Source organism: Bubalus bubalis, chromosome 1 (genome assembly GCF_019923935.1).
Source record: "Bubalus bubalis isolate 160015118507 breed Murrah chromosome 1, NDDB_SH_1, whole genome shotgun sequence".
Taxonomy (NCBI): domain Eukaryota; kingdom Metazoa; phylum Chordata; class Mammalia; order Artiodactyla; family Bovidae; genus Bubalus; species Bubalus bubalis.
The window spans coordinates 43313447-43326170 of record NC_059157.1 but is presented as its reverse complement, the minus strand read 5'-3'; positions in this window follow the sequence as shown (position 1 = coordinate 43326170).

Below are 12724 nucleotides of genomic sequence, written 5' to 3'. Positions count from 1 at the left end.
TATTTTAAAAATCACCTTTACCTCTTTCTGTCTACATGGTTTGCATGTCTTCTAGGAGACACTGAGTTGCTGTTTGACTGTTTCTGTGGGTGATCCTGCTCTGGGCTTTGTAGGTCAGCCTAACCACTGTTCTATTCTTTGTAACTCTGAACATGATGGAAGGGCATTGGGGTTTTGAGCAGAGGAGTGATGTGGAGGCTTTATCTCTGGGATCGCCTCCTCGGGTGTGTGGGGAGGAACTCAGCAGCAGTCGTGGCAGAGCTGTGGGCAGGAGGCCAGCACAGTAGATGAGCTGGGCGTGTGGATGGGGGCGGATGTTAAGGTTCTGAGAATCCATCAGTGTGGGAGCATATGGGAGGTATTTGATGAAGGATTTAGCACTTCTAGGAAGCTCTACATTTCACATAATTATTCCCTTATTTTTTATACTCTAATCTGAAGGGCAGCTATGGTGCCACTTCTAGTGCTTCCTCACAAATCCCCAAGCTGTGGGGGCCCCTACCCTGAACATGGTAAAAAAATTCTGCTAGCACCAACGAGCACTTGCCATCATGGCACCAGGCCACTCCCACCTCAGGTCCTCTGCACCAGTGGTTATCCAGGCGTTCTCTCTCATCACACGCCGTTCCCACTAGGTTCTGTGCATCACCGACTGGTCTACTCAAGTGCGGTTTGCTCCCAGGAGGCTTTTCAACACTCCATTCTGGAACATACTCTTCTCTGCTGCTGCTGCTAAGTCGCTTCAGTCGTGTCCGACTCTGTGCGACCCCATAGACGGCAGCTCACCAGGCTCCCCCGTCCCTGGGATTCTCCAGGCAAGAACACTGAAGTGGGTTGCCATTTCCTTCTCCAATGCATGAGAGTGAAAAGTGAAAGTGAAGTCACTCAGTCGTGTCCGACTCTTCGCGACCCCATGGACTGCAGCCTATCAGGCTCCTCCTCCGTCCATTGGATTTTCCAGGCAAGCGTACTGGAGTGAGTTGCCATTGCCTTCTCCAATACTCTTCTCTAACTAACTACAATTTTCTTTCGAGACCTGTCTTTGTACTTATGGGGGGATTTGAAGGACACCTGTTTCCTGTTTCAGTCACTCAGCCCCAAGAAGATGTGAATGGTCAGCTTTCTCAGTTCAGTTGCTCAGTCATGTCTGACTCTTTGCGACCTCGTGGACTACAGCATGCCAGGTTTCCCTGTCCATCACCGACACTCAGAGCATGCTCAAACTCATGTCCATTGAGTCAGTGATGCCATCCAACCATCTCATTCCCTGTCATCAACTTCTCCTCTTGCCTTCAATCTTTCCCAGCATCAGGGTCTTTTCCAATGAGTCAGTTCTTCACATCAGATAGCCAAAGTATTGAAGCTTCAGCTTCAGCATCAGTCCTTCCAGTGAATATTCAGGACAGATATCCTTTAGGATTGACTGGTTTCAACTCCTTGCAGTCCAAGGGACTCTCAAGAGTCTTCTCCAACACCACAGTTCAAAAGAATCAATTCTTCAGTGCTCAGCTTTCTTTATAGTCCAACTCTCACATCCATACACAGTTACTGGAAAACCATAGCCTTGACTAGATGGACCTTTGTTGGCAAAGTTATGTCTCTGCTTTTTAATATGCTGTCTAGGTTGGTCATAGCTTTTCTTCCAAGGATCAAGCATCTTTAATTTCATGGCTACAGTCACCATCTGCAGTGATCTTAGAGCCCAGGAAAATAAAGTCTGTCACTGTTTCCATTGTTTCTCCATCTATTTGCCATTAAGTGATGGGACCAGATGCCATGATTTTTGATTTTTCACTGTTGAGTTATAAGCCAGCTTTTTCACTATTGAGTTTTAAGCCAGCTTTTTCACTGTTGAGTTTTAAGCCAGCTTTTTCACTGCTGAGTTCTAAGCCAGCTTTTTCACTCTCCTCTTTCACTTTCATCAAGAGGCTCTTTAGTTCTTCACTTTCTGCCATAAGGGTGGTGTCATCTGCATATCTGAGGTTATTGATATTTCTCCCGGCAATCTTGATTCCAGCTTGTGCATCATCCAGCTCAGCGTTTCACATGATGTACTCTGCATATAAGTTAAATAAGCAGGGTGACAATATACAGTCTTGTCATACTCCTTTCCCAATTTGGAACCAGTCCATTGTTCCATGTCCTGTTCTAACTGTTGCTTCTTGACCTGCATACAGATTTCTCAGGAGGCAGGTCAGGTTGTCTGGTATTCCAATCTCTTGAAGAATTTTTCAGTTTGTTGTGATCCACACAGTCAAAGTCTTTGGCATGATCAATAAATCAGAAGTAGATGTTTTTCTGAAACTCTCTTGCTTTTTCTATGATCCAATGGATGTTGGCAATTTGATCTCTAGTTCCTCTGCCTTTCCTAAATCCAGCTTGAACATCTGGAAGTTCTTGGTTCACGCAGTGTTGAAACCTGGCTTGGAGAATTTTGAGCATTACTTTGCTAGCATGTGAGATGAGTGCAATTGTGCAGTAGTTTGAACATTCTTTGGCATTGCCTTTCTTTGGGATTGGAATGAAAATTGACCTTTCCCAGTTCTGTGGCCACTGCTGTTTTCCAAATTTGCTGACATATTGAGTGCAGCACTTTCACACCATCATCTTTTAGGATTTGAATAGCTCAACTGGAATTCCATCACCTCCACTAGCTTTGTTTGTAGTGATGCTTCCTAAGGCCCACTTGACTTCAGGATGTCTGGCTCTAGGTGAGTGATCACACTATCTTGGTTATCTGGGTCATTAAGACCTTTTTTGTAAAGTTTTTCTGTGTATTCTTGCCACCTCTTCTTAATATCTTCTGCTTCTGTTAGGTCCATACTGTTTCTGTCCTTTATTATGCCCATCTCTGTATGAATGTTCCCTTGGTAGCTCTAATTTTCTCGAAGAGATCTCTAGTCTTTCCCATTCTATTGTTTTCCTCTATTTCTTTGCATTGGTCACTTAGGAAGGCTTTCTTATCTCTCTTTTCTATTCTTTGGAATAGCAGATGAGTATATCTTTCCTTTCCTCCTTTGCCTTTAGTTTCTCTTCTTTTCTCAGCTATTTGTAAGGCTTCCTCAGACAACCATTTTGCCTTTCTTTTCCTTGGGAACAGTCTTGATCACTGCCTTCTATACAATGTCATGAACCTCTGTCCATAGTTCTTCAGGCACTCTGTCTGTCAAGTCTAATCCCTTGAATCTATTTGTCACTTGTACTATATGATTGTAAGTGATTTGATTTAGGTCATACCTGAATGGTCTAGTGGTTTTCCCCACTTTCTTCAATTTAAATCAGAATTTTCCAATAAGGAATTCATGATCTGAGCCACAGTCAGCTCTCGGTCTTGTTTTTGCAGACTGTATAGAGCTTCTCCATCTTTGGCTGCCAAGAATACAATCAATCTTATTTCGGTATTTACCATTTGGTGATGTCTATGTTTAGAGTCTTCTCTTGTGTTGTTGGAAGAGGGTGTTTGCTATGACTGGTGTGTTCTCTTGGCAAAGCTCTGTTAGCCTCTGCCTTGCTTCATTTTGTACTCTGAGACCAAACTTGCCTATTACTCCAGGTATCTCTTGACTTCCTGTTTTGATTTCCAGTCCCCTATGATGGAAAGGACATTTTTTTTTTTTTTTTTTTTTGGTGTTAGTTCCAGAAGGTCTTGTAGGTCTTTCTAGAACCATTCAACTTCAGCTTCTTCAGTATTAGTGGTTGGGGCATGGACTTGGATTGCTATGATATTGAGTGGTTTGCCCTGGAAACAAACAGAGATCTTTCCATCATTTTTGAGACTGCACCCAAGTACTGCATTTCAGACTCTCTTGTTGACTATGAGGGCTACTCCATTTTGTCTAGGGTATTCTTGCCCACAGTAGTAGATATAATGGTCATCTGAATTAAATTCACCCATTCCAGTCCATTCTGAAGAAGATCAGCCCTGGGATTTCTTTGGCAGGAATGATGCTAAAGCTGAAACTCCAGTACTTTGGCCACCTCATGCGAAGAGTTGATTCATTGGAAAAGACCCTGATGCTGGGAGGGATTGGGGGCAGGAGGAAAAGGGGATGACAGAGGATGAGATGGCTGGATGGCATCACTGACTTGATGGACGTGAGTCTCAGTGAACTCCGGGAGTTGGTGATGGACAGGGAGGCCTGGTGTGCTGCGATTCATGGGGTCGCAGAGTTGGACACGACTGAGCGACTGATCTGATCTGATCTGATTCCAGTCCATTTTAGTTCACTGATTCCTAAAATGTCAATGTCAGCTTGCTACCATGTCCCCTTCCCTCACTAGAGCCCATACAGATCTGGAGGGCAGGGAGTGATCACTGATTGAACAAAACAAATTAATGAGTGAAGCACTCATGTCTGCACCAGATGCTCTGTTTCCACACCAAGTACACCTGACTGGACACAAAGCCAAGGAAACAGGACAGTGTTCTCACCTGAGTGCAGCAAATTTGAGACTTTTTTCAGTCCTGCCATCGAAGTTATGCTGTTTATTCACTATCTTACCTAGGTCAAGCATACTTAAACTCTTTCTTTGTAGGTTTTAGGTTCTATCCTCTAGATGTTTTAGACAGAAATGTGGCAATTATCAGAGAAGGCAATGGCAACCCACTCCAGTATTCTTGCCTGGAGAATCCCATGGATGGAGGAGCCTGGTAGGCTGCAATCCATAGGGTCACGAAGAGTCAGACATGACTGAGTGGCTTCACTTTCACTTTTAACTTTCATGCATTGGAGAAGGAAATGGCAACCCACTCCAGTGCTCTTGCCTGGAGAATCCCAGGGATGGAGGAGCCTGGTAGGCTGCCATCTATGGGGTAGCACAGAGTCGGACACGACTGAAGCAACTTAGCCTCTGCCGCCACCGTGGCAATTATCTTTGTTCTGTGCATCTTGTATGATACCATGACACGGAAACACATACTTTTGCAAAAGAGCATAAAAATACATTGTGAGGGAAGGAGGCGAAGCTGCAGCCAGAAGCTCTGCTGAACCTAGAAGCCAAGAGATCAAGCCTGGAGCCTTTGGAGTGGGAGCACTGACGCCAAGACCCTAGGCTACCAGAGAACTAACTCTAGCAGGTATCAAATAGTGAAAACGCACACACAGGAAACCACTGTAATACAAGACTCCGCATCACCCAACCACCAATAGCACCCTGTGCAGGACAGCTCATCTAAACAACAAACAAAACAAAAATACAAACCCAATCCATCAGACAGGACTACCATCTCACTCAGCCCTGCCCATCAGAGGAAAAACAAACAAACAGACAAAAACTCAGCACAAATTTCACCCTCTAAAGACACTTATACAAACCACTGGACCAGCCTTAGAGGGCAGAAACCGAAAGGAAGAAAGAATTCAACATTTAAGCCTGGGAAAAGGAGACCTCAAACACAATAAGTTTAAAAAATAATGAAAAGGCAGAGAAATACTACAGAAATAGAGGAACAAACTAGAAACACAGAAGTCCAAATAAATGAAGAGGAAATAGGCAAACTACCTGAAAAATAATTCAGAATAATGATAATAAAGATGATCAAAAACCTTGAAAGCAAAATGGAGAAAATGCAAGACTCAATTAATAAACTAAGAAGAATTAAAGAATAAACATGCAGAGACAAACAACACAATTACTGAAATTAAAAGTACTCTAGAATGAATCAATAGCAGAATATCTGAAGCAAAAGAACGAATCAGTGAGCTGGAAGATAAAATGGTGGAAATAACTTCTGAAAAGCAGAATAAAGTAAAAAGAATGAAAAGAATGGAGGATAGTCTCAGATACCTCAGAGACAATATCAAATGCACCAACATTTGAATTATAGGGGTCCCAGAAGAAGAAGAGGAAATGAAAGGACATGAGAAAATTTTTGAAGGGATTATAGTTGAAAATTCCCCCAACATGGAAAAGGAAATAGTCAATCAAGTCCAGGAGGCACAAAGAGTCCCATACAGAATAAATCCAAGGAGAAACATGCCAAGCCACATACTAAACAAACTAACAAAGACTAAACACAAAAAAGAAAATTAAAAGCAGCAAGGGAGAAGCAACAAGTAACATACAAGGGAAACCCCATACACTTAACAGCTGATCTTTCAGCAGAAACACTGCAGGCCATAGGGAATGGCAAGGTATATTTTAAGTGCTAAAAGGCAACAATCTACAATGAAGATTACTTTACCTGGCAAGGATCTCATTGAAAACCGATGGAGAAATCAAAAGCTTTTCAGACAAGCAAAAGTTAAGATAATTCAGTATCACCAAACTGGCTTTACAACAAATGTTAAATGGACTTATATAGTCAAGAAATACAAGAGAAGAAAAAAGATCTACAAAATCAACACCAAACAATTAAGAAAATGGCAATAGGAACATATATATCAATAATTACTTTAAATGTAAATGGATTAAATGCTCCAACCAAAAGACACAGAGTGGCTGAATGGATACAAAAACAAGACCCATGTATATGCTGTCTACAAGAAACCCACCTTAGACCTCAAGACACATATAGACTGAAAGAGAGAGGATGGAAAAATATATTCCATGCAAATGGGAAGCAAAAGAAAGCTGGAGTAGCAATCCTCATATCAGACAAAATAGACATTAAAATAAAGAAGATTACAAGAGATAAGGAGGGATACTACATAATGATCAAGGGATCAATCCAAGAGGAAGATTTAGCAATTGTAAATATCTAGTCACCCAATATAGGAGCACCTCAATACATAAGACAAACACTAACAGACATAAAAGGAGAAATTGACAGTAACACAATAATAGTAGGAGACTTTAACATCCCACTCACACCAATGGACAGATCATCAAAACAGAAAATTAATAAGGAAACACAAATCTTAAATGATACATTAGATGAGATGGATGTCATTGATATGTTCAGGACATTCCATTCAAATGCAGAAGAATATACCTTCTTCTCAAGTGCACATGGAACATTCTCCAGGATAGACCACATCTTGGGTCACAAATCAAACCTCAGTAAATTTAAGAAAATTGAAATTGTATCAAGCACCTTCTCAGACCACAACACTATGAGACTAGGTATCAATTACAAGAAAAAAACTGTAAGAAACACAAACACATGGAGATTAAACCACACATTTCTAAATAGCCAACAGGTTACTGAAGAAATCAAAAGGGAAATAAAAATTTTCTAGAAACAAATGATAATGAAAACACCAGAACTCAAAACCTATGGGATGCAGCAAAAGCAGCTCTAAGAGGGAAGTTTATGACAATACAATCCTACCTCAAGAAACAAGAAAAACATCAAAAAGACAACATAACTTGACACCTAAAACAACTGGGAAAAGAATTAAAACGCCCCAAAATTAGTAGAAGGAAAGAAATCATAAAGATCCGAGCAGAAATAAATGAAAAAGAAATAAACAATAGTAAAGATTAATAAAACTAAAAGCTGTTTCTTTGAGAAGATAAACAAAACTGACAAACTTTTAGCCAGACTCATCAAGAAAAAAAGAGAGAAGAATCAAATCAACAAAATTAGAAATGAAAAAGGAGAGGTTACAACAGGCAATGCAGAAATACAAAGGATTATAAGAGACTATTATGAACAACTATATGGCAATAAAATGGATAACCTGGAAGAAATGGACAGATTCATAGAAAAGTTCAATCTTCCAAGACTGAACCAGGAAGATATAGCAATTATGAACAACCCAATTACTAGTACTGAAATTGAAGCTGTGAGCAAAATTCTCTCAAAAAACAAAAGCCCAGGACCAGATGGCTTCATAGGAGAATTCTACCAAATATTTAGAGAACAGTTACTGCCTATCTTTCTAAAACTTTTCAAAAATTGCAGAGGAAGGAACACTTCCAAACTCATTCTATGAGGCCACCATCACCCTGATACCAAAATCAGACAAAGACAAGACAAGGAAAGAAAACTACAGGCCAGTATTACTGATGGACACAGATTCAAAAATCCTCAAAAAAATTTTAGCAAACAGAATTCAGCAACATATCAAAAAGCTCATACACCATGATCAAGTTGGGTTTATTCCAGGAATGCAAGGATTTTTCAGTATATGCAAATCAACCAATGTGATACACCATATTAACAAATTGAAAAACAAAAACCACATGATACTTTCAATAGATCCAGAAAAAGCCTTTGACAAAATTCAGCACCCATTTATGATTAAAACTCTTCAAAAAATGGGCATTGAAGGAACCTACCTCAACATAGTAAAGGCCACATATGATAAGCCTACAGCAAACATTATTCTCAATGGTGAAAAACTGAAAGCATTCCCCATTAGATCAGGAACAAGACAAGGGTGTCCTCTTTCACCACTATTATTCAGCATAGTTCTGGGAGTCCTAGCTACAGCAATCAGAGAAGAAAAAAAAAAAAAAAAGGCAACCAGATCAGAAAAGAAGAAGTAAAGCTCTCACTGTTTGCAAATGACATGATACTGTACGTAGAAAACCCTAAAGATACTATCAGAAAATTACTAGAGCTAATCAGTGAATTTAGCAAAGTTGGAGTACACAAAATCAATACACAAAAATCACTTGCATTTCTACATACTAACAATGAAAAATCAGAAAAAGAAATTAAGGAATCAATCCCTTCACCATTACAACAAAAAGAATTAAATATCTAGGAATAAACTTACCTAAGGCAACAAAAGAACTATACACAGAAAATTATAAGACACTGATGAATAAAATAAAAATGACATAAACAGATGGAAACATATTCCATGTTCCTGGGTAGGAAGAATCAATATTGTGAAGATGATTATGCTATCAAATGCAACCTATGGATTCAATGTGATTCCTATCAAATTGGCAATGGGATTTTTCACAGAATTAGAACAAAAAATTTCACGATTCATATGGAAACACAAAAGACCCTGAATAGCCAAAGCAGTCTTGAGAAAGAAGAATAAAGCTGGAGGAATCAATCTTCCTGACTTCAAATTATACTACAAAGCTACAGTCATCAAGACAGTATGGTTCGGGCGCAAAAACAGAAATATAGACCAATGGAACAAGATAGAAAGCCAAGAAATAAACCCATGCACTTATGAGTACCTTATTCTGACAAAGGAGGCAAGAATATACAATGGGGAAAAGACAGTTTCTTCAATAAATGGTGCTGGGAAAACTGGAGAACTACATGTAAAAGAATGAAATTAGCACACTTCCTAACACCGTACACAAAGATAAGCTAAAAATGGATTAAAGACCTAAATGTAAGCCCAGAGACTATAAAACTCTTAGAGGAAAACATAGGCAGAACACTTGATGACATAAATCAAAGCAAGATCCTCTATGATCCACCCCCAGAGTAATGGAAACAAAAACAAAATTAAACAAGTGGGGCCCAGTTGAACTTCAAAGCTTCCCTGGTGGCTTTTCTGGTGGCTCAGTGGTTAAAGCATCTGCCTGCAATGTGGGAGACCTGGGTTCGATCCCAGGGTCAGGAAGATCCTCTGGAGAAGGAAATGGCAACCCACTCCAGTATTCTTGTCTGGAGAATCCCATGGACGGAGGAGCCTGGTGGGCTATAGTCCATGGGGTCTCAAAGAGTCAGACACGACTAAGCGACTTCACTTTCACTTTCAAACTTAAAAGCAAAGGAAACTATAAGCAAGGTGAAAAGACAACCCTCAGAATGGGAGAAAATAATAGCAAATGAAACAACAGACAAAGGATTAATTTCCAAAATATATAGGCAGCTCATACAACTCAATACCAGGAAAACAACCCAAGCAAAAAGTGGGGAAAATACCTAAACAGACATTTCTCCAAAGAAGACATACAGATGGCTAACAAAACACATGAAGGGATGCTCTGCATCGATCATTATTAGAGAACTGCAAATCAAGACTCCAAAGAGATAGCACCTCACACTGGTCAGAACGGCCATCATCAGAAGTCTAGAAACAATGAGTGCTCGAGAGGGTGTGGAGAAAAGGGAATGCTGTTGCACTGTTGGTGGGAATGTAAATTGACAGGGCCACTATGGGAGATGGTATGGAGATTCCTTAAAAAACTAGGAATAAAACCACCATATGACCCAGCAATCCCACTCCTAGGTATATACACTCAGAAAACCAGGGTTGAAAAAGACACATGTATCCCACTGTTTACTGCAGCACTGTTTACAATAGGTAGAGCATGGAAGCCACCTAGACGCCCATTGAATGGATAAAGAAGTTGTGGTGCATATACAGAAAAGAATATTAGTCAGCCATAAGATGGAACACATTTGAGTCAGTTCTGATGGGGTGGATGAACCTAGAACCTATTATACAGAGTGAAGTGAGTCAGAAAGAGAAAGATAAATATCACATTCTACCACACATATACGGAATCTAGAAAAATGGTTCTGAAGAATTTATTTACAGGGCAGCAATGGAGAAAAGGACATAGAGAATAGACTTATGGACATGGGGAGAGGGGAGGAGAGGGTGAGATGTATGGAAAGAGTAACATGGAAACTTACAAACCATATGTAAAATAGATGGCCAACAGGAATTTGCTGTATGGCTCAGGAAACTCAAACAGGGGCTCTGTTATCAACCTAGAGGGGTGGGATGGGGAGGGAGATGGGAGGGAGGTTCAAAAGGGAGGGGATATACGTATACCTATGGCTGATTCATGTGGAGGTTTGACAGAAAACAATAAAGTTCTGTAAAGCAATTATCATTCAATAAAAAAATTGTGAACATCTTTAGTACTACAGGCTGTATCCTGGGGAAACTGGAATCACTATGGTGTGTCATTTGGGATTAGAGATGGCTACCTTGGAAAGTGCATGAAGAGCTAGGTTATTAGTATAAATAATGTGGTGAAAGAATAATTACCTACTTATATCTTTGAGGTACGTTTCATTTTTACACATAATTTTTGCCTCTTGGCAAATCATAGGCCTGTGTACTGTGCACCTGCAATGTTACCAACACATGGATATATAGAACAAGGTCTCTGCTCTGGGGCTTTTCTTTGTAATTTTTTTGGGATCCTCTTCTATTATTTCATCACTTTCATTATCAGAACTTTGGTGTTTCTGAGTGAAATGGATTGTCTCTGTGCAGCTTTCAGGAGGCACGGTTCACCCCACCATCTTGTGGCCAGGATGGGCAAAGATGGCAGAGGGCACCCAGAGGTGCTGCTGGCAGATGGAGACTGTACTGCAATCACGAGCTCCAAAGAAACATCAGAGACTTAAATGGAAATATGTGAACATTCTACCCACTGCATTTAATTACTTCTTTAAAAATCTAACATTCCCTTCTCATTTCATAAGTTAATTTAATAAATGCTGATACATAATAAATAATGCAATGGGGATTGATGGCAGTTTGGGACATTTCAGGCTAGAGATAATCAAACCTGAAAGAATGCTTTAATCGGTAGCTGGGAATGTGTCTGGGCTGCAGTTTTCCTGGCTGCAGAGAGGGGAAAGCGCAGGGAGTGTCTGGGTCCCCACACCTCTCCCTGCTTTCCCGGCCTGTCTGCCCCATTCTGGCCTTGGCTGGCAGATGAAGCCTCTGAGCTTCCAGCCCACACTGTGGGGAAGGATGACCCCTAACCTTACACTGTGGAGAAGGAAATGGCAACCCACTCCAGTGTTCTTGCCTGGAGAATCCCAGGGATGGGAGAGCCTGGTGGGCTGCCATCTATGGGGTCGCACAGAGTTGGACACGACTGAAGCAACTTAGCAGCAGCAGCAACCTTACACTGAGCGCTGCCTTTGAGGGTTCTGGTCCCTCCGTCTCTCCTCCTCTCTCCCTCCCTATCATGTATTTGTGGGAGACAGGAGCCAAGTACCCGACCTTAGTCAAGAGGACCAACGTGGTCTGGCCACTCAGGACACTTCACAGGGAGTGGCTACAACAGCAGTCCTGTGTGGTGGGTGAGGGTGGGAAAGGGGCGTGTTGGCTTGGGATACACTTCAAGAAGAATAGCTTCAGTTCAGTTCAGTTCAGTCGCTCAGTCATGTCCAACTCTTTGCGACCCCATGAACTGCAGCATGCCAGGCCTCCCTGTCCATCACCAACTCCCGGAGTTCATTCAAACTCACGTCCATTGAGTCGGTCATGCCATCCAGCCATCTCATCCTCTGTTGTCCCCTTCTCCTCCTGCCCCCAATCCCTCCCAGCATCAGAGTCTTTTCCAATGAGTCAACTCTTCGCATGAGGTGGCCAAAGTACTGGAGTTTCAGCTTTAGCATCACTCCTTCCAAAGAAATCCAGGACTGATCTCCTTTAGAATGGACTGGTTGGATCTCCTTGCAGTCCAAGGGACTCTCAAGAGTCCTCTCCAACACCACGGTTCAAAAGCATCAATTCTTCAGCGCTCAGCTTTCTTCACAGTCCAACTCTCACATCCATACATGACCACTGGAAAAACCATAGCCTTGACTAGACGGACCTTTGTTGGTAAAGTAATGTCTCTGCTTTTGAATATGCTATCTAGGTTGGTCATAACTTTCCTTCCAAGGAGTAAGCGTCTTTTAATTTCATGACTGCAGTCACCATCTGCAGTGATTTTGGAGCCCCCCAAAATAAAGTCTGACACTGTTGCCACTGTTTCCCCATCTATTTCCCATGAAGTGACACTTCAAGAAGAATAGCTTACAGTATCTTTATTTCAGACTTCAAAGTGATTTTAGAATGCAGAGAGCTCAGAAAATTTAAAATCCTCATTAGATAGCTAA